This window comes from Ylistrum balloti, unplaced genomic scaffold (genome assembly GCF_031769215.1).
Source record: "Ylistrum balloti isolate Yb309-2 unplaced genomic scaffold, AGI_CSIRO_Ybal_v1 Utg369590, whole genome shotgun sequence".
Classification (NCBI taxonomy): Eukaryota; Metazoa; Mollusca; class Bivalvia; order Pectinida; family Pectinidae; genus Ylistrum; species Ylistrum balloti.
Window position 1 is genome coordinate 567,225 of NW_026781876.1, and position 20,587 is coordinate 587,811.

The window sequence follows — 20,587 nt, forward strand, 5'->3', positions numbered from 1 at the left end:
CATTCGTAAAGGGTTGTTTCGCCATTAAAATACAAAGATGGACTAAAGTTTGATGTTGAATAAGAAACTATTTTCGTAGTAGTTAAAGGTGAAAATGAAACTGCGGCCAACTTCCCCACACACGTGTACTGGTAGCAAGATCATCTGCTCCCTTTATTGTACTAATGGTTCATTATGGCTTTCAAGAAAAAAACTGCAAAGTTGTTTTATTCTAAATAATATATAGACGTATGTTTTGCTTGTGTGATCATGACTGCTTACTTTTACAATCACGTTAGGCCACCTGGTTTCGACCGCCCTACCAACTCGATTTAAGGCTAACTCATACATTTGGCCATCAACCGTCGTTTTACTATAACGACGGTTTAGACTTAAAGTTCAGATGTTAAATCCATCCCACTTCATTAGGATATTAAATCATAACACGTGTTGTTTCGGCATTGTGCCTTTCCTGTTGCTCGTTATGATACAAAAGAAAAATGGTATCACATGTTGTTAAATGAAACAAGTGTTTTTGGATCAGAGTTAAAACTGTCATTTTCATCGGTGTACTTGACAAATTTACCAAAAGAAGTTCAGACAATATTTCATCTTCAAGAAGATTACTGATGTTAAATGCATCATATATTGTATACGATAAAAAAAGCAAAACAAAAACATTCGTAAAGGGTTTTTTCGCCATTAAAATACAAAGATGGAATAAAGTTTGATGTTGAATTAGAAACTATTTTCGTAGTAGTTAAAGGTGAAAATGAAACTGCGGCCAACTTCCCCACACACGTGTACTGGTAGCAAGATCATCTGCTCCCTTTATTGTACTAATGTTCATTATGGCTTTCAAGAAAAAAACTGCAAAGTTGTTTTATTCTAAATAATATATAGACGTATGTTTTGCTTGTGTGATCATGACTGCTTACTTTTATAATCACGTTAGGCCACCTGGTTCATCGACCGCCCTACCAACTCGATTTAAGGCTAACTCATACAGCTGGAACCATCAACCGTCGTTTTACTATAACGACGGTTTGGACTTAAATGGTTCGGAGAAATCCATGCCGGCTTCATTAGGATATTCACCGTATCATAATTACATTGATCAAAAGCAATGTAAGTATGGCGTTTCTCTAAATGAAACAAGTGTTTTTGTGATGTAAAACTGTCATTTTCATTTACTTGTTTAGATGAATGTTTTTCTCTCAAATTTGTACGAAGTGGATATTTTTTTTTCTGTCTTAAGTTTTACAAAAGGTTAGAAAACAAAAAAAACAAAAACAAAAAAACAAAAAAACAAAAAACAAAAAAAACAAAAAAACAAATGGTATTGTGTAGTGTTACTGTATCATAGTAAGGCATGGTAAACCTGACTGTTATTGGTATATCTATATTTTAGCTCGAAGAAAACGAGATCGAAAACGTGAAGACGATATGAACTACTATTTCAGCTCCTCAGCTTCCGTAAGTGTTTTTTTGTCAGTTTGTTTACTGATACGTTATAAAAGCAATTTGAACAAAAGAATTGAATCACACGTCGAAATAGTTAAATGAAATATACCGGTTCAATAATAAAGTATTTTAGATCCTTGTCAATGATCCTTCTGGTTCAGCATGTAATGGTTAGATGTAGACGTGACATGCTCGAGTTGAATGAGATGTAAATGATTGGGGTCGTCTTTGAAGAATCGCTCCCTCAGTGACTTCACACGATCTTATCCTCCCTGTACTTTTCCCATGTCTTTATTTTCTTTCATCGCTTTTAAATATAAAATAAAAATGTGTTTAGATGTTGGTATAGCCTTTTTGCTTTGATATCATAAACTGTATATCTTTAATAATTAAAGACGATAATTTCGTTATCATATCTCGCTTTGATACAGATAGGCAGTGACCTATGAATGGTGTCAAGGACATTGTTACATATTTCATCCATCTGAATGATACCACATTTATTTAGTAAGAAGGGAAAAACACGGAAAATCAAGTTAAATTTCATATTTGCAGCGATCGGCTGCTTGCGTGTTTTGGCCTAATACTCTTTTATTTCTTCCATGCTGCATGGGTGCATTTCGATTTTTGGTAGGATGAAGTTAAATCTATATATTTACCGGAAAAAAAACAGCTATTCACAAACTAGGTAGCATCATACTGTTATGTAACTAATACTTCAGTTCCGACTCACATTTCATGGAGGAACCCAACAGGACCTTCCAACCAGTTACATGATACTGAAATTGGCCATCCCTTTTCCCTTTACAGATTGGTGTGTTTTAGGCGTATTTTAAACGTGTAGGTTAAGTTTCAAGCGACGAGGATATAAATTCACGTACAAAAATATTTTTTTATTTGTTTCATGTTTTACTGATAAGATTGGCTTTTTACAGGAGGCAGGACATGGCAGTTCGCGAAGCAACAGGCGACATTAACACAGATGACAAGACTTCCGGTGAATGTGGATTTATTGAGGTCACCGGAAGTCGCAAGTTAAACATAGGATGTAAGATGACGTCTACCGAATGGTGTTAGGATCAGCAGTATCTTGGCAGATTTTCGATCAAATAAAGCAAATGTTTCCATAATGATATTCCGCTAAGTTATGCAAATACTAGTATCTGATATCATACATCGCTGTGAAGGATGTGCCTGTGTTATATAACAATGAGCTATGCATGTTTTACGTAATGAAGAAAACAGACACGTACGAGAGAGAGAGAGAGCGAGAGAGAGAGAGAGAGAGAGAGAGAGAGAGAGAGAGAGAGAGAGAGAGAGAGAGAGAGAGAGAGAGAGAGAGAGAGAGAGAGAGTGTGTGTGTGTGTGTATGTGTGTGTGTTCATTTATGTGACGGAAATAAACTTATATTGCGTATTCATAAAATAGAATTCAGACATAACATATTTTAATGCAGTGTTGCAACACCTGCCGAATGTTGCTGCATAGTGAAAGATGATACATTATCTTAAAGGCATGCAAGAAATCCGTTTGTAAGTAGATATATTTTCAATCTTAATATATTTCACTGAAAATTAATTTTGAGAACTGATCAATTTGTACTTTATAAAATTTTACTTAACAACAATTCTAAGTTATTCGAGACGCGACACTGAGATTGGTCAATGAAAACAATCTGTGACAGTCTAAACGTGATGATCCCGCCGCAAAACGTATGTCTGCATATCTAGACAGCATGACAACTGTTTTGAAGTCGATGTCCCCCAACATTAGTTTTGGAAAATGACATTAGGACTTTTTAGGACTTAAAGCGTCACCCTGAAGGCTTGAACTCTTTACGAAGCACTGTATTCTGAAATATTATACCTTATATGTTTCATAATATTTGCTCATTTATGTTTCAAACTCAATATTTAGAATTATAACTTGTCATCTTAAGTGTCAAATGTAATAGAATGTTATTGCCAAACACGAAGTTCGTTATGGTATACTGTGGTGTCATTGCTAATATTCCGGTTTTCACCTGAAGGTATATGTAAGGCATATGTAATATGCTTACTAAGGTCAATGATAAAACACTTATTCCGGTATATATTACGACTTGGTTGTGATGAAGTCATATTTATTCCTTTAATTTAAAAAAGTTAAAGATACTTGAGTGTTAGAAATCTTATGTATCATTTACATATATCATCAATTTTCATATACATTTTTGTGTAATCTGTGAAATACAAATATGTTGGATTTGATATTTTTGATATTGTTTTATACATATGCTGTTAAACTGATATGGAAGAAATTATTTAAAAAAATATATTTATTAAAAAAAGTTAATGCAGTGTTTTTCGGTGTTGTTTGTTAGTTTAGAGAACCATGATTAAAAATGATAAAGGATCATCAGTATTTTGGTCCAACAGTCCTGATGTTAGCGCCACTTTTGTATATTGGCTGTATCACGTGATGCAAATAAAGACAACCTCGTTCTCAGTGTAATGCTTACAGGTGTGTTGTTGTAGTTTGTGTCAGCTGGGGATCACGAGCCCCCAATATATGACACATATGACTATTTTATTCTACCGAGAACGACAGATCAGCACACGTGTATATATACATATTTTTTTAAACACAAGCACAATCGAGTAATCGTGATGCGTTATGCACTACTGCCTTAGCAATGCGTTAGCGATATCAGCAGATGTATTGTTGATATGACTATTATGCTTGAACAATGTTGATATTTGTAAAATTGTTTAAGATAACTTTTCCTCAAACGTAAACGGTACTCGGGTAACTATGTGTAATACACATGAGAGCGGCGTCATCTCGTGATATGTTAATTAGGTCGGGAATAAAATCAATTTCAAAGTATATTTCATCCCATAATCGTTTAATGACTGTATATATAACACATAAGCGTCACGCAATATTATATACAAACCTGGTGTCTTCCATGCCCTGCTGTCACCTCGTGTGCGCGTCAGCTGACACAAACGGAGGCCCCAACTGCGTATTGCATGTGATCGGAAAGTGTGTATTGCCAAAAAATAACGTTCTTTCTCTACTCATTTTGATAAGATAATACTATCCTTAATATGACGAGTAGTAATTATACAAGCATAAGACTCACCAATATGCTACGTAATCAGCAATGAGGCCGATTTTACTAAATTATAAATCTGTAGTCAAAAGACCAAATGCGGACTCCTTATACTAATATGTCAGTGTTAACTTCCGCCTATACACGTGCAGACAAGTGCACATGACTTCTCTGTTGTGATATCCAACGTGAAAGAGATTAAAATGAATCCTGTCATTATTAAACAGCTGAAAATGTAAGTTTTTTTTAAAAAAGTCATTTATAATGGAGATATTTTTCAATGATTAACACAGCCCACTGTATTTACAGATCGGAATTGACCGTCTATTGCTACTTACTATTACCATGGACTTTGAATCTAACTCCATCCTATCACGTTTCGGAACTTGGATGATGTCAACGCAGGTTGTTACAGTGGCTAATTAACCATTTATAAAAGTTTTGTTCTGGGTTTAATATCCAATACCAATGTCCGTGGCAATTTCTTGATTTAGAACTTTGAATTGTTTTCGTAAACTGTACATTTTGCACAAATTCCATTGACCTCATGGAAAATGTATTCAAAATTTCAATTTTTTACAGCGATAGTCATCTCACATTTTGTTCGTGAGAAAGTCGCGACAGATCCTCGATACATGGGACCGAGCGTTATCCGTTGGAATGTGAGGCTGTTTTGCTGCAATAATGAAACAATATGAGGTTAGAGGATCTCATCTCTATACATAGCGGCAGTTAAATTTCCCGCTACCACAACCAGTTGTGATTTAACTCTACGTGAGATTCCTCCCCACACCAAAACCGATTCACCCCCAAACCTATCCTTCTCTACTAAGCATCAGTCAACAAAATGTTCTCCACGACGTCGAACGCCTACTCGAAACAGGGTGAAACGGGACTCATCAGTAAACAAACCCGCCTCCACTGCCTCAATAGGAATATTCTTGGGGCATGCACCGCAATCAAAACCATACGACTCTGGCGACGAGCAGCGTTAAGGGACAGACAGACAAACAAACGGACGATGTGCCCGCACAACAATTCCCGCAATCGTTTCCTTACAGGTTTTGCAGGGATAGGACGATTATGAGTACCTATGATATGAAGGGCAGTTTCAGTGGCAGTAAGGTGCCGATTGTGCAAATGCGCGAGACGAATAAACCTGTCCTGACGTTTTGACACGCGCGGACTCCCAGACCTAGGTCTGTCAGCAACTCGCCCAGCCTAACAAGGGTGCAAATATGGACACCAAAATGTCCTGGCAAACTGTATTAACCTTTGACCTTACATAATCATAGCAATGGTCTGACTCCTCTGAACTTCCGTCAGCCGTGCCATTGTTTAATGCTATCAGAAATTAACCAACAAATCGGGAAATGATGTGTCTCTATGAAGACTACCTATGGTATAAAGAGCGGTGTAACTCAATGCCATAACACTGCTGTGCACAAAATTTTCCCGTTTCGTGCTTTCTTAGGAAGACATCGTTACACAATACAATAATGCAACAATCCATACAGGACCATGTGTGCTGTAACCTAGAGAGTAGCTTGACTGATTTTCATTGTTTTGTAACAATGCGTTCGCAAGATATTGAAAATAATGTCATCCTGTGTTTCTTTATTCCTTGGTTATATGTATCAACGTGTTTAGCCTTTAAGTAATTTCAGTACTTTGTCTGTATGTCTGTATCAATTACTGCAATAACCTCGATTGCGATCCGGTCACCATTATAAGATTGTGCTAGTATCCGACAACCATTATATGATTGTGACAGTATCCGACAACCATTATCTGATTGTGCCAGTATCCGAACAGTATTATCTGATTGTGACAGTATCCGACAACCATTATATGATTGTGATAGTATCCGACCATCATTATCTGATTGTGACAGTATCCGACAATCATTATATGATTGTGACAGTATCCGACAATCATTATATGATTGTGATAGTATCCGACAACCATTATCTGATTGTGACAGTATCCGACAAACATTATATGATTGTGATAGTATCCGACAACCATTATCTGATTGTGCCAGTATCCGACAACCATTATATGATTGTGATAGTATCCGACCATCATTATCTGATTGTGACAGTATCCGACAATCATTATATGATTGTGATAGTATCCGACCATCATTATATGATTGTGACAGTATCCGACAACCATTATCTGATTGTGCCAGTATCCGAACAGTATTATCTGATTGTGATAGTATCCGACAACCATTATATGATTGTGATAGTATCCGACAACCATTATCTGATTGTGACAGTATCCGATAACCATTATATGATTGTGACAGTATCCGACAACCATTATATGATTGTGATAGTATCCGACCATCATTATCTGATTGTGACAGCATCCGACAACCATTATCTGATTGTGATAGTATCCGACAACCATTATCTGATTGTGACAGTATCCGACAACCATTATGTGATTGTGATAGTAACCGACAACCATTATCTGATTGTGATAGTATCCGACAACCATTATCTGATTACTAGGTAATTAGCCTTAATAGTTAGGCACCGATGTTGGGCGAAAATACGTCACGGGTAGACGTGCACGAGGTGAACTGTTGACAATAACAGACATTGTTTATTTTGTTAGTGAACCTGATATGGATTCATCGCTGTTTTACAGCACGTGAAACAGGCACAGAAGACAGACTGTGAGAAGTTTCCTTTCATTCTATTTCCGCTTTGTGTCATACAATCTAGGTAGTTGTTCGCTCCAGTCAGCCGTGACCATTGTTTATTATGTTAGCGAAATAAGTTATATTTATGTCGTGTTTATGTTAACTTCATAAAGTGTATGTACTGCTATTGTATATGGGATATAGATACATACTTGATTGTTAAATATGTAATTATGTAGCCTGTATCGTGGATTTAACGTATTCACAAAAGTATGGAAGCCCTGTTCTATTGTCGCTGTGTTGAACGTAGCAAGTATGTGTTAGGGTGGAAAATGTATGGAAGCCATGAGGTGTTAGTTACGTATTGTGCGATGTTATGTTATTTTGTGAATAAATTGGAGCCACACATTATCATTACGTATTTAAAAGATATTTAGTGTTTGTAACAGATAGTTTACATCATGGTTGATTTAATAAGGTAAATTAGATAAGTATTCAGGATTTATGTTATGCTAGATGTTAAGGAATTATGGAAATGTGGGTGATATGTTTAAATATTTGTATTAATTCACTTATTGTAGCTTCACATGGCGGGCTCTCAGCTTTAGCTAGTTAGTCAGGAGTGGTTTCCACACAGTATTGTAAGGCACCAGGGCCGACCAGGATGACCAGTTTTCGCCAGGGTCAAGGTCAGTCATTCGTCTATGCGGGAATCATCACAGCGTGATAAAAATGTCCGCTTAGTGTCCTATATATATTTATATTATCATCGTCGAATTTAATCAAACAACGAGAGCCGAGTCTCGTGGGTTTCCGTGGAGGATATTTGTGTAGGTAAGGACTGTTAATGCAATCCACAGGTATACTTGTGTAGGTAAGGACAGTGAATGCAATCCAAAGGTATACTTGTGTAGGTAAGGACTGTGAATGCAATCCACAGTTATACTTGTGTAGGTAAGGACTGTGAATGCAATCCACAGGTATACTTGTGTAGGTAAGGACCGTGAATGCAATCCACAGGTATACGTGAGTAGGTAAGGACTGTGAATGATATCCACATTTATACGTGAGTAGGTAAGGACTGTGAATGCAATCCACATTTATACGTGAGTAAGTAAGGACTGTGAATGCAATTCACATGTATACTTGTGTAGGTAAGGATCCTGAATGCAATCCACAGGTATACTTGTGTAGGTAAGGACTGTGAATGCAATCCACAGGTATACTTGTGTAGGTAAGGACTGTGAATGCAATCCACAGGTATACTTGTGTAGGTAAGGATTGTGAATGCAATCCACAGGTATACTTGTGTAGGTAAGGACTGTGAATGCAATCCACAGGTATATTTGTGTAGGTAAGGACTGTGAATGCAATCCACAGGTATACCTGTGTAGATAAGGTTTATGAATGCAATCCACAGTTATACTTGTGTAGGTAAGGATGGTGAATGCAATCCACAGGTATATTTGTATAAGTAAGGACTGTGAATGCAATCCACAGGTATACTTGTCTAGGTAAGGACTGTGAATGCAATCCACAGGTATACTTAAGTAGGTAAGGACTGTGAATGCAATCCACAGGTATACTGGAGTAAGTACTGTCGACCTATCAAGGACGCAACGTAATTTGAATAGCCTGCCATTTGGTTTTTGGGTGCTGATAGACTAAATACAATTTTGTTGACTAATAATGCTTGTCAAAAGTATACGCCCTTAAGTGACGACCCAGGTGTTGTTATATGTGTATCTACTTTGATGTACAAATGATTTAGTATGTGCATAATAGTTGTGACGTATCAAGGCACAAAGCTTTACGAATTGTTAACATTGCAGCAATAACCGTGCGAATTTTCACGTTTACGATTCGCGAATCACGACTGCCTCATTAACAGAATTAAGTACAAGTATACAACCACTCTAAATGAGACAGTTATTAAAGAAAAATATGAAGATAAATGCGTATATGACATAAAACAAAACGAAAAGACCTTACAAACAGAATTCAAAGTCTTGAAAGGTAAAAAGTGGATATTCTGGAAAGTCACAAAAACAACACAAAACCCTCGATACACAATCAGGACATTTTTTCCCAAACTTCTACGTTTAAAAAAAGGTTTGTATGTGGTTGTAGTTCTGCAACCATGCTAAAATAATTTAAATACGTTATCTATGGATGATGAGGTCATCCGAACGCGTTTTTATATAGTGTCATCACCCTGAAATATCATAATCTGAACACAACAGCGAGACACCCGACCGCGTAACAATTTAATGACAAGGGGCCAAACAACAGTATTTAGTGTTCTTTTAAAGATAATATCAAACTGTTTTTGTATTTGCAGGAAGATAAGAGTACATAACCCCCTCGTTAGGCGGATTAATAACTCGAGGCTAAACGACAGCTTTTCGAGCGAGTCGTTAAGAAATTGTTGTGTAGTTAAAGAAAACATAATAATCCCAAATTTAGTTATATATACAATAGGACATCAGACAAATTTTACATTCTTGCGGCAAATGAAAAATGATCGAAAGATCGAGTCATGAATGTCCATGGGGAGGGACATTAGTCCCATAATTCAAGTTAATAAAAGCTACGTTAATCGAAATTCTATAAATTTACAGTGATGTTAAGTCTTTTGATGAAATGATACGACAATTCATGGATTTTGACTCTGATCTAATTAAAGTTTGGGTCTTAATTATCGTTCTGTTACTCTCCGCGTAGGAGTACGAAAGGGAATCAGTATTTTCATTAGATTGACAGGTATGTATGCTCTATCTATCTGTTGTCGACATGCTGTGACGAAATGACTAAACGCAACACGCTTTCAGTCATTCTCAAAATTTGGTAAGCGGTAGTTTAATTTGAAAAAAATTCACCACACTTCTCGGATATTGTCAGATCTTTAGCGAGAATTAGGATCTGTATTTTGATAAGATTTTGTTGACTCCTATCTACTAAATCAGGTTTTTAACAATTAAAAAAAATACTTATTTAGGCAAAAATACAATTGTCACACAAATTACAAGCAAGAAATTTAACAAAATTTCCTGCGAGCTCAATCAAAATCTGAAGTTTTGATAAACACAGTATATATGTGTGTGTGTGTGTGAGAGAGAGAGAGTGTGTGTGTGTGTGTGTGTGTGTGTGTGTGAGAGAGAGAGAGAGAGAGAGTGTGTGTGTGTGTGTGTGTGTGTGTGTGTGTGTGTGTGTGTGTGTGTGTGTGTGTGTGTGTGTGTGTGAGAGAGAGAGAGAGTGGGTGTGTGTGTGTGTGTGTGTGTGTGTGTGTGTGTGTGTGTGTGAGAGAGAGAGAGTGAGAGAGAGAGAGAGAGAGAGAGAGAGAGAGAGAGAGTGTGTGTGTGTGTGTGTGTGTGTGTGTGTGTGTGTGTGTGTGTGATGGTGTGTGTGTGTGTGTGTATGTGTGTGAGGGTGTATGTGGGTATGTATGGGTGGGTGTTGTGTATATATATATACATATATATATATTTATACGACTGATCTTGAAATATTTTGATTGCTACGCACTCGTTAAAATCTGTGATACATGCATGTTTATCTATAATATCCAACGGAGGACCATTTAATTTTTCTCTAGTTATCACCATTTGAAACTACATGTAATTGAGAATTCTAGAATCTGCGATGATTTCCTGGTATTGACGAGTTTGTTAAGAGTATGGCCGGTATATATCACAGAAGTTATTCACCAAAGCATGTGTTTATTTCGATCTGGTTTTAATGGCAACCGAGAGCAGCATACATGTAAAAACATGCTATGAAATATATTTTTCAGTAAATAGATTGAAGAGTTCATCTTTATATCATTACATATTGAATTTTAAAATATGATAACCGTTAAACCGATGAGGTGACCCTAACAGATTTTTAGAATTCGATAAATTTAAATATCCACCGACACCTCCCAAGATTGTAGATCCCCTAATATCACTGAAAACTCCTAAAAGGACGAAACACTTGTATGTTGCAGCTGAGTCCATTGTTTCACTAAACAGTGTCATTCACTTGTACAATCCTTGGTTGTGAACGGTGTTAATCACTTGTACAATCCTTGGTTGTGAACGGTGTTATATACTTGTACAATCCTTGGTTGTGAACGGTGTTAATCACTTGTACAATCCTTGGTTGTGAACGGTGTTATATACTTGTACAATCCTTGGTTGTGAACGGTGTTATATACTTGTACAATCCTTGGTTGTGAACGGTGTTATATACTTGTACAATCCTTGGTTGTGAACGGTGTTATATACTTGTACAATCCTTGGTTGTGAACGGTGTTATTCACTTGTACAATACTTGGTTGTGAACGGTGTTATATACTTGTACAATCCTTGGTTGTGAACGGTGTTATTCACTTGTACAATCCTTGGTTGTGAACGGTGTTATATACTTGTACAATCCTTGGTTGTGAACGGTGTTATATACTTGTACAATCCTTGGTTGTAAACGGTGTTATTTACTTGTACAATCCTTGGTTGTGAACGGTGTTATATACTTGTACAATCCTTGGTTGTGAAAGGTGTTATTTACTTGTACAATCCTTGGTTGTGGTGATATTTACTTGTACAATCCTTGGTTGTAAACGGTTCTCATCACTTGTACAATCCTTGGTTGTGGTGTTATTTACTTGTACAATCCTTGGTTGTGGTGATATTTACTTGTACAATCCTTGGTTGTGAACGGTGTTATTCACTTGTACAATCCTTGGTTGTGGTGATATTTACTTGTACAATCCTTGGTTGTGGTGATATTTACTTGTGCAATCCTTGGTTGTGAACGGTGTTATATACTTGTACAATACTTGGTTGTGAACGGTGTTATTCACTTGTACAATCCTTGGTTGTGAACGGTGTTATATACTTGTACAATCCTTGGTTGTGGTGTTATTCACTTGTACAATCCTTAGTTGTGAACGGTGTTATATACTTGTACAATCCTTGGTTGTGAACGGTGTTATATACTTGTACAATCCTTGGTTGTGAACGGTGTCATTTCCGTGTACAATCCTTGGTTGTGAACGGTGTCATTTCCGTGTACAATCCTTGGTTGTGAACGGTGTTATTCACTTGTACAATCCTTGGTTGTGGTGATATTTACTTGTACAATCCTTGGTTGTGGTGATATTTACTTGTGCAATCCTTGGTTGTGAACGGTGTTATATACTTGTACAATACTTGGTTGTGAACGGTGTTATTCACTTGTACAATCCTTGGTTGTGAACGGTGTTATATACTTGTACAATCCTTGGTTGTGGTGTTATTCACTTGTACAATCCTTAGTTGTGAACGGTGTTATATACTTGTACAATCCTTGTTTGTGAACGGTGTTATATACTTGTACAATCCTTGGTTGTGAACGGTGTCATTTCCGTGTACAATCCTTGGTTGTGAACGGTGTCATTTCCGTGTACAATCCTTGGTTGTGAATCCTTGGTTGTGAACGGTGTTATATACTTGTACAATCCTTGGTTGTGGTGATATTTACTTGTACAATCCTTGGTTGTGAACGGTGTTATTCACTTGTACAATCCTTGGTTGTGGTGATATTTACTAGTACAATCCTTGGTTGTGGTGATATTTACTTGTGCAATCCTTGGTTGTGAACTGTGTTATATACTTGTACAATCCTTGGTTGTGAACTGTGTTATATACTTGTACAATCCTTGGTTGTGAACTGTGTTATATACTTGTACAATCCTTGGTTGTGAACTGTGTTATATACTTGTACAATCCTTTTGGTTGTGAACTGTGTTATATACTTGTACAATCCTTGGTTGTGAACTGTGTTATATACTTGTACAATCCTTTTGGTTGTGAACTGTGTTATATACTTGTACAATCCTTGGTTGTGAACTGTGTTATATACTTGTACAATCCTTGGTTGTGAACTGTGTTATATACTTGTACAATCCTTTTGGTTGTGAACTGTGTTATATACTTGTACAATCCTTGGTTGTGAACTGTGTTATATACTTGTACAATCCTTGGTTGTGAACGGTGTTAATCACTTGAACAATCCTTGGTTGTGAACGGTGTTATATACTTGTACAATCCTTGGTTGTGAACGGTGTTATATACTTGTACAATCCTTGGTTGTAAACGGTGTTATTTACTTGTACAATCCTTGGTTGTGAACGGTGTTATATACTTGTACAATCCTTGGTTGTGAAAGGTGTTATTTACTTGTACAATCCTTGGTTGTGGTGATATATACTTGTACAATCCTTGGTTGTGAATCCTTGGTTGTGGTGTTATTTACTTGTACAATCCTTGGTTGTGGTGTGTACAATCCGTGGTTGTGAACGGTGTTATTCACTTGTACAATCCTTGGTTGTGGTGAAATTTACTTGTACAATCCTTGGTTGTGGTGATATTTACTTGTACAATCCTTGGTTGTGAACGGTGTCATTAACGTGTACAATCCTTGGTTGTGAACTGTGTTATATACTTGTACAATCCTTGGTTGTGGTGTTATTCACTTGTACAATCCTTAGTTGTGAACGGTGTCATTTACGTGTACAATCCTTGGTTGTGAACGGTGTCATTTCCGTGTACAATCCTTGGTTGTGAACGGTGTCATTTCCGTGTACAATCCTTGGTTGTGAATGGTGTTATTCACTTGGTGTTATTTACTTGTACAATCCTTGGTTGTGAACGGTGTTATATACTTGTACAATACTTGGTTGTGAACGGTGTTATTCACTTGTACAATCCTTGGTTGTGAACGGTGTTATATACTTGTACAATCCTTGGTTGTGGTGTTATTCACTTGTACAATCCTTAGTTGTGAACGGTGTTATATACTTGTACAATCCTTGTTTGTGAACGGTGTTATATACTTGTACAATCCTTGGTTGTGAACGGTGTCATTTCCGTGTACAATCCTTGGTTGTGAACGGTGTCATTTCCGTGTACAATCCTTGGTTGTGAAAGGTGTTATTTACTTGTACAATCCTTGGTTGTGAACGGTGTTATATACTTGTACAATCCTTGGTTGTGGTGATATTTACTTGTACAATCCTTGGTTGTGAACGGTGTTATTCACTTGTACAATCCTTGGTTGTGGTGTGTACAATCCTTGGTTGTGGTATATTTACTTGTGCAATCCTTGGTTGTGAACTGTGTTATATACTTGTACAATCCTTGGTTGTGAACTGTGTTATATACTTGTACAATCCTTGGTTGTGAACTGTGTTATATACTTGTACAATCCTTGGTTGTGAACTGTGTTATATACTTGTACAATCCTTTTGGTTGTGAACTGTGTTATATACTTGTACAATCCTTGGTTGTGAACTGTGTTATATACTTGTACAATCCTTTTGGTTGTGAACTGTGTTATATACTTGTACAATCCTTGGTTGTGAACTGTGTTATATACTTGTACAATCCTTGGTTGTGAACTGTGTTATATACTTGTACAATCCTTTTGGTTGTGAACTGTGTTATATACTTGTACAATCCTTGGTTGTGAACTGTGTTATATACTTGTACAATCCTTGGTTGTGAACGGTGTTATTTACTTGTACAATCCAGTGTATAGAAAGGTGCCATTTACGAGTACAGTACATGCTTGTAATGGTGATGTTCACTTCTACAATCTAGTGTACAGACATATGTTATTCACGTGTACAATATTGGTTCTGAACGGTTCTATTTACCTGTAAAATTCAGCGTTTGGAAAGGTGGTCCTCACTTCTACAAACCTTTGTTCTGAATGGTGCTTATCACTTACATAATCCATTATACAGAATCGAGGGACACCACGTGGACCAGTTCGTGAAACATCTGGAGGGTAATGCGATTCTGATCCCGAGTGATAAACCAAAATCATAAAAATGGCATGTTGCATGTGCTGCTTGTCACCCAGCAGTGAACAGGATTAACAGTATAATACGACAGGATGGGATGCCCTGTACGGGTTTTGACATTTCAGTATGATAACACTATAAGATCTGCCATCTGTGGCTCTATCATCCGTAGACTATCTCTTCATATGACCAATGCAGTGACAAAAACGTGAAATCCTATTAAAATTATTTATTCTTTACTATATGAAAATGTTCAAGTATTTATCACTGACAATAATAATAACTAAACAGACATAGCTTGATGGAAATGTTCCGGTCGCCGATCACGAAACGTGTAAACAACTCTTAGCACAGATGAATCGTGGATTGGACCAGAACTGCTTCGTGTTGTGCCTACTCCTGACGTCTATTAATGTTAACAATTAGTACGGAACTTTGGCAGACATTTAATAAACTGAAAAATATTAAGTAGCGCTATGTAAATCTTTTTTACGTGCTTAGAGGATGGCAAATGTTTAATTCGATCTGGATATTTGGGTATCTTTCTACCACATAGGTCATACCTCTAACACCTCGCTAGGTAGAAAAATGCAAAACGGTTACTATTAATCGATTTCATGTGTTTCTACCTATACTTGTAATTTCTATCTCTCTGATATTTAAAAAAAAAAAAAAAAAATATCTGGTTGTATAGTGGTAACGTGCTCTTTCTTGTGTTCAATTCCTTGATCTGAAGTGGAAAGGTGTTGAGTTGAATCCCCGACATGCAATCTTTCATGGGATACCTTGGTTTGATTTTTAAAGTAAGGCACCATGTCAATCTGGGCCAATAAGAGTGGCTACCTCCCGATTGCCTGTTTCATAATTGTTTTAAAATGTATTAAATTTGTAGTGCTAAAATCTAGTGGGTGGGTTAACTGGGATTTTTTTTGCCTTGCCGACAACATATGATTTAGATAGCTCGAACTAAATTGCTCATATCGACAACAAAAGGCACCTAAGAGAACTTTTAAAATGCGTTACAGCGATGTTTCGGATCAGTGATTTTTTTAAGTACATTACACTGTATGTACTACCACACATTCTCTATCGAAAGTAAGCCAGACAGATGGGTTTGTCTGTCATCCGATTGGTCTTTTACGGTGTTTTTGGAAATATTCTAACAACAGCCATCAAATTCAACGGAAAATTTGAATGGGAATCTGAAGGTAAGTTTTTTCAGGAGCAAACGATTCCGAAACACCTTTAAAATAAAGTATAGCATTAGACAAAGATATGATTATGTTGCGTAACGTCTTAAATACAGAGCAAGGATGGTTTAAGAGGGCGGAGGCTGTTGAAATTTAGCTAATACATGTTCAATTAGGTAACATGAAGACTGATTAAGTTTGGTAATCGTAGATTTATATTTTTTTTTAAATGACAAATGTATACACTGTCCTTGTATACTTGTATTTTACTGGGAGGTGAATCAAACTACTCAGTGAGAGCTGTCATAAGAGGTATGCCGTATTTGTTTCAACTACTTTCTCAGTCCATTGATTGGCTGGTGAGCGAAGCCCTGCTTGCTTAGGATATGATGCCGAATGACAGGACTTGTGGACGAGAGACCTGTCCTAAAAAACTACATGATATGATTAGTGCATCGTACCTTCTATATCCTGCCAAAATTATATGGTAGTGTCTTGATCACAACCACGCCAATACTAAATGGTTCGGATAGTGTCTTTATCAAAACCACGCCAATACTAAACGGTTCGGTTTAGTGTCTTGATCACGGACACAACCACGCCAATACTAAATGGTTCGGTTTAGTGTCTTTATCACATCCACGCCAGCACTAAACGGTTCGGTTTAGTGTCTTTATCACATCACAGACACAACCACGCCAGCACTAAACGGTTCGGTTTAGTGTCTTGATCACGGACACAACCACGCCAGCACTAAGCGGTGCGGTTTTAACCTTTCTGAACATTCAAATATGGGCAAGAATTCGCTAATGAAATTTTAATGTCAAAGTAGTTTATCTAATAAAAAACAAACAAAATCATGCAAGTATGGAGAATAAACATTGTTTAAATATTAAAGTTGGTTTATTTTTATCGTCATATGAAAAAAAAACAAATTGATCTAACTGATTAAATAACAAGGAAGCAGCACAAGTTGTACGCCGCCAGTGGATAAATTATAGGCAAAAAGTGTGACATTTCTGCAGTAGTGAAACCCCGAGTCGTATTTATTAAATGCCTGAAGAATTGTGGTGCTGTAAAAGTTGTTAATCAACTGCAAAATGATCGGTATATCGATAAAAACGCTTGTTTTGTACAGGATTTGATTAATGCTGTAAAAAAATAGGATTGAAAATAGACCAATGTATGTAACTTTTCGCGTCAACAAACGTTACGTGCACGTTTCCCTCATTAAATTTGTTTGGAAACGCATCATCGACACGGCATTTGCAAATTTACGAAGTGTCAACACAAGGTACGATATGATTGTCGTAATTTTCATCAATCAACTAGAGTTCGGAAAATATATGAGGTAATAAAATATAATTAATTTTCGTGTCCAAACTACCCTAAAATACCCCCCTCTCTTTGGAACAGTTGTATTTCTGTAACAGATCGCGTAACGATAATTTTTTTTGCGATATTTCGACCCGCTCCCAGTAACGTTAACATGTGACTATGCAGATTTCCAAAATAGCGTCTATCGGTGTAGAGGAACTTGAGGAGACCATGGAATCTAGTAATTTTGATCACGTAACGAAGTGTTACGCACACCTTCGGAGTAAAATATGATCGTTGATAAAGTGTGTGATTTTTTCTTTGTATTTTTCAAAAAAAAAAAAAAAAAAAAACGGTAGATCTGGTATTTGAAACAGGTTTGACCTCACGATAGCGATTTTTTGGTGGGAACGATTTCCGTACGTATCCTTGACCCGAAAATAAATAGTTGCACGTTTTTTGGTGTCAATGTTACATGCGACTACTTAAACGATATCATATTTGAGATATGTGGGAGTATAATTATAATTTACATACAAATAGACAACATTACTTATTGTTCTTAGTAAGAATTATATGTAGTCTTCAATATGTATATGTTGTTTTTGTAACTCTCTCTCTCTCTCTCCCCCCCCTCTCTCTCTCTCTCTCTCTCTCTCTCTCTCTCTCTCTCTCTCTCTCTCTCTCTCTGTTTATAAGAGTATATATATGTATATATAACAATAGGCCATCATCAACATTTATATTAAATACTAATTACTTGGAACGGGCTTAGTATAAGTTGGAAAACTTGTGCCCAATCCTTCATGTATATTTATATGCAATAAAATATGTTTAAATCAAAACATACAGATAGTGTATTGGGGGGCTTTTTATATGTTTTAATAGCATTTCTGGCATGCTTTATGATTCATATTTTTTGTGTCCATGTTACATGCAACATATGTGTAACTACTTTATTACTGAAATGAGAAGGTTGCAAAAATAATGATAGAATTTTCTTTATACGACAGTAACATATTGGGAAAATGACTTTTCTTGTTTACCAAGAACATAATTCTGATTATATTTATCTCTTAATAATCGCATGTAACATTGACAGAACAATAAGAGGAAACCTGTTTTCATAAAATTTCTGAAATACTTGATAAATTTGAAAAATGCAATTTTTTAATTCAAGATGATGGACAATGTTTTGAGATAAACAAACCTAATACTAAACGTTAAACAGGTCAAAGAACCATTAATCTCAGTTTGGGAATAGTGTCAATGTTACATGCTCTAAATTCATTAATTCTCTTTGTTCTTAACTGAAGTTAGTTTCAAAAGGATTTTTTGTTACACATAGAAAGACACACTTTACAGTTACACTTCAAACAAAATTTGTAAGCTTATGAATATTTTTATTTATTTTTTCTTGCAATGTCACACTCAGGGTTACATTAGCGAATTCTTGTCCATATACACGGGATGTGGAGCAGCGAACAGTGCAAATCATATCTCGGCAATTAGGAGAATGAAAAGACAGTTTCCTTGATAATTTTAGGTGTGTCTCATCTACCCAATCATTAACTAAACATCAAAATCGCGTAATAGTTGGTCGACTGATCGCAAACAGCGACCAAAACAAAAACAAAAAAAACCACAGCATTCGTGACTGTTACCCGTGGCACGTTTGTAGACTTGTTTTGTAAGGATTTCACGGGTTTTATAAGCACTTAGATATGAGTTTGAGTATGCAGTGAAGTATTAACAAAGTTTTCTCCATTATCTGACATAAATATCAACTCATCCGAATCTCTACTTATTTGCTATACATCAAATGTATTCAGGCACCATGACCAAAATGTGTCAGATTTTAGCGATTTCTGGAGTATGAACAATTTTACTGTCATTTTAAAGAGGTAAACAGGCAATGAAGAGAAATGATCCTCCCATAACCAGCTTTCAGAAACACTAAAATCAGTGTCTTAGGCTGAAACCGTTTGTGTATAGTATATTGTTTCCACTTAATATGAAAACATCACTTTAAACCAGCAATAGTAGCGGAAACACAAAAACACCATGATTTTTAATTACCATTAACAAGATATCCCAGAGGGATTATTTGTAATTTAAAAGTTAGATCTTTCCTGTTCTTTCCTCTCCTCTTTTTTGCTCTTAGTTATACAACATAAAAGATGGCCTCCTTTAAAATTCCGACATTATTTTTGTGATTGGTTCTAAAATCAAACGGACACAACCAGGGACGAAGAGAAACATCCATATGACATTTGAGGAAAATCAATCCACTGCTACCAAGAAATGGCGATAATAAACCTCATGGCTGCCCATCGCCAATTTTCTTTATCTAATACTCCCAAAATCAAAGGGGCATAACTGGGTACCAAGGGAAACCCACATATGAGATTATTAAGAGACCCATCTAATATCTATCAAAAAATAGCGATAAAGACATTAATTATAAAAACCCCTTTAAAAAGAAAGATAATATAACTACTGGAAACTTTCTACATTATAAAAGTATTTGTGAATCAATCGAAACATTTATGAGAGATAATGATATAAGAGCACATAATTTATCTATTCAAAAACCTTTAATACCTATCCACATTAATGTGATATCAAAAAATGAAATAGGAAGTAGGGACATGTACAATATTCTCATTAACCGAAAAAACACAAACACAGCAATAGACAAAAGGATATCTATTAACCAGTCATGTTCAAATATTAAGTTTAAAGAAAGTTTTGCTCTCCCTTTCAAAATTACAAAAGACAGTAGTATTCAATGGTTTATTTTTAGACTTATTTCTGGAATACTTCCTCTTCATCATTATCTAAAAATAACTGGAATTAGACAATGTGATTTATGTACCCTGTGTAAAGTAAGCAAAGAAACTATTAAAACGCCTTTTTTTATGATTTTCAAATAACACAAGACCTCTGGCAGGACATATGCAGATGGATACACTTATAAACCAACCAATCCCTTGAAATTAAAAAAAGATATTATTTTATTTGGTAAAACATTTGATTTTCAAAAATCTATTCCA

General features: G+C 36.1%; 1 pseudogene; it reads left to right on the top strand.

Moving 5' to 3' along the window:
* The first annotated feature begins 2,388 nt into the window (after positions 1 to 2,388).
* LOC132544762 (serine-rich adhesin for platelets-like) overlaps positions 2,389 to 20,587 on the top strand; it is a 54,810-nt pseudogene continuing 36,611 nt past the window's right edge.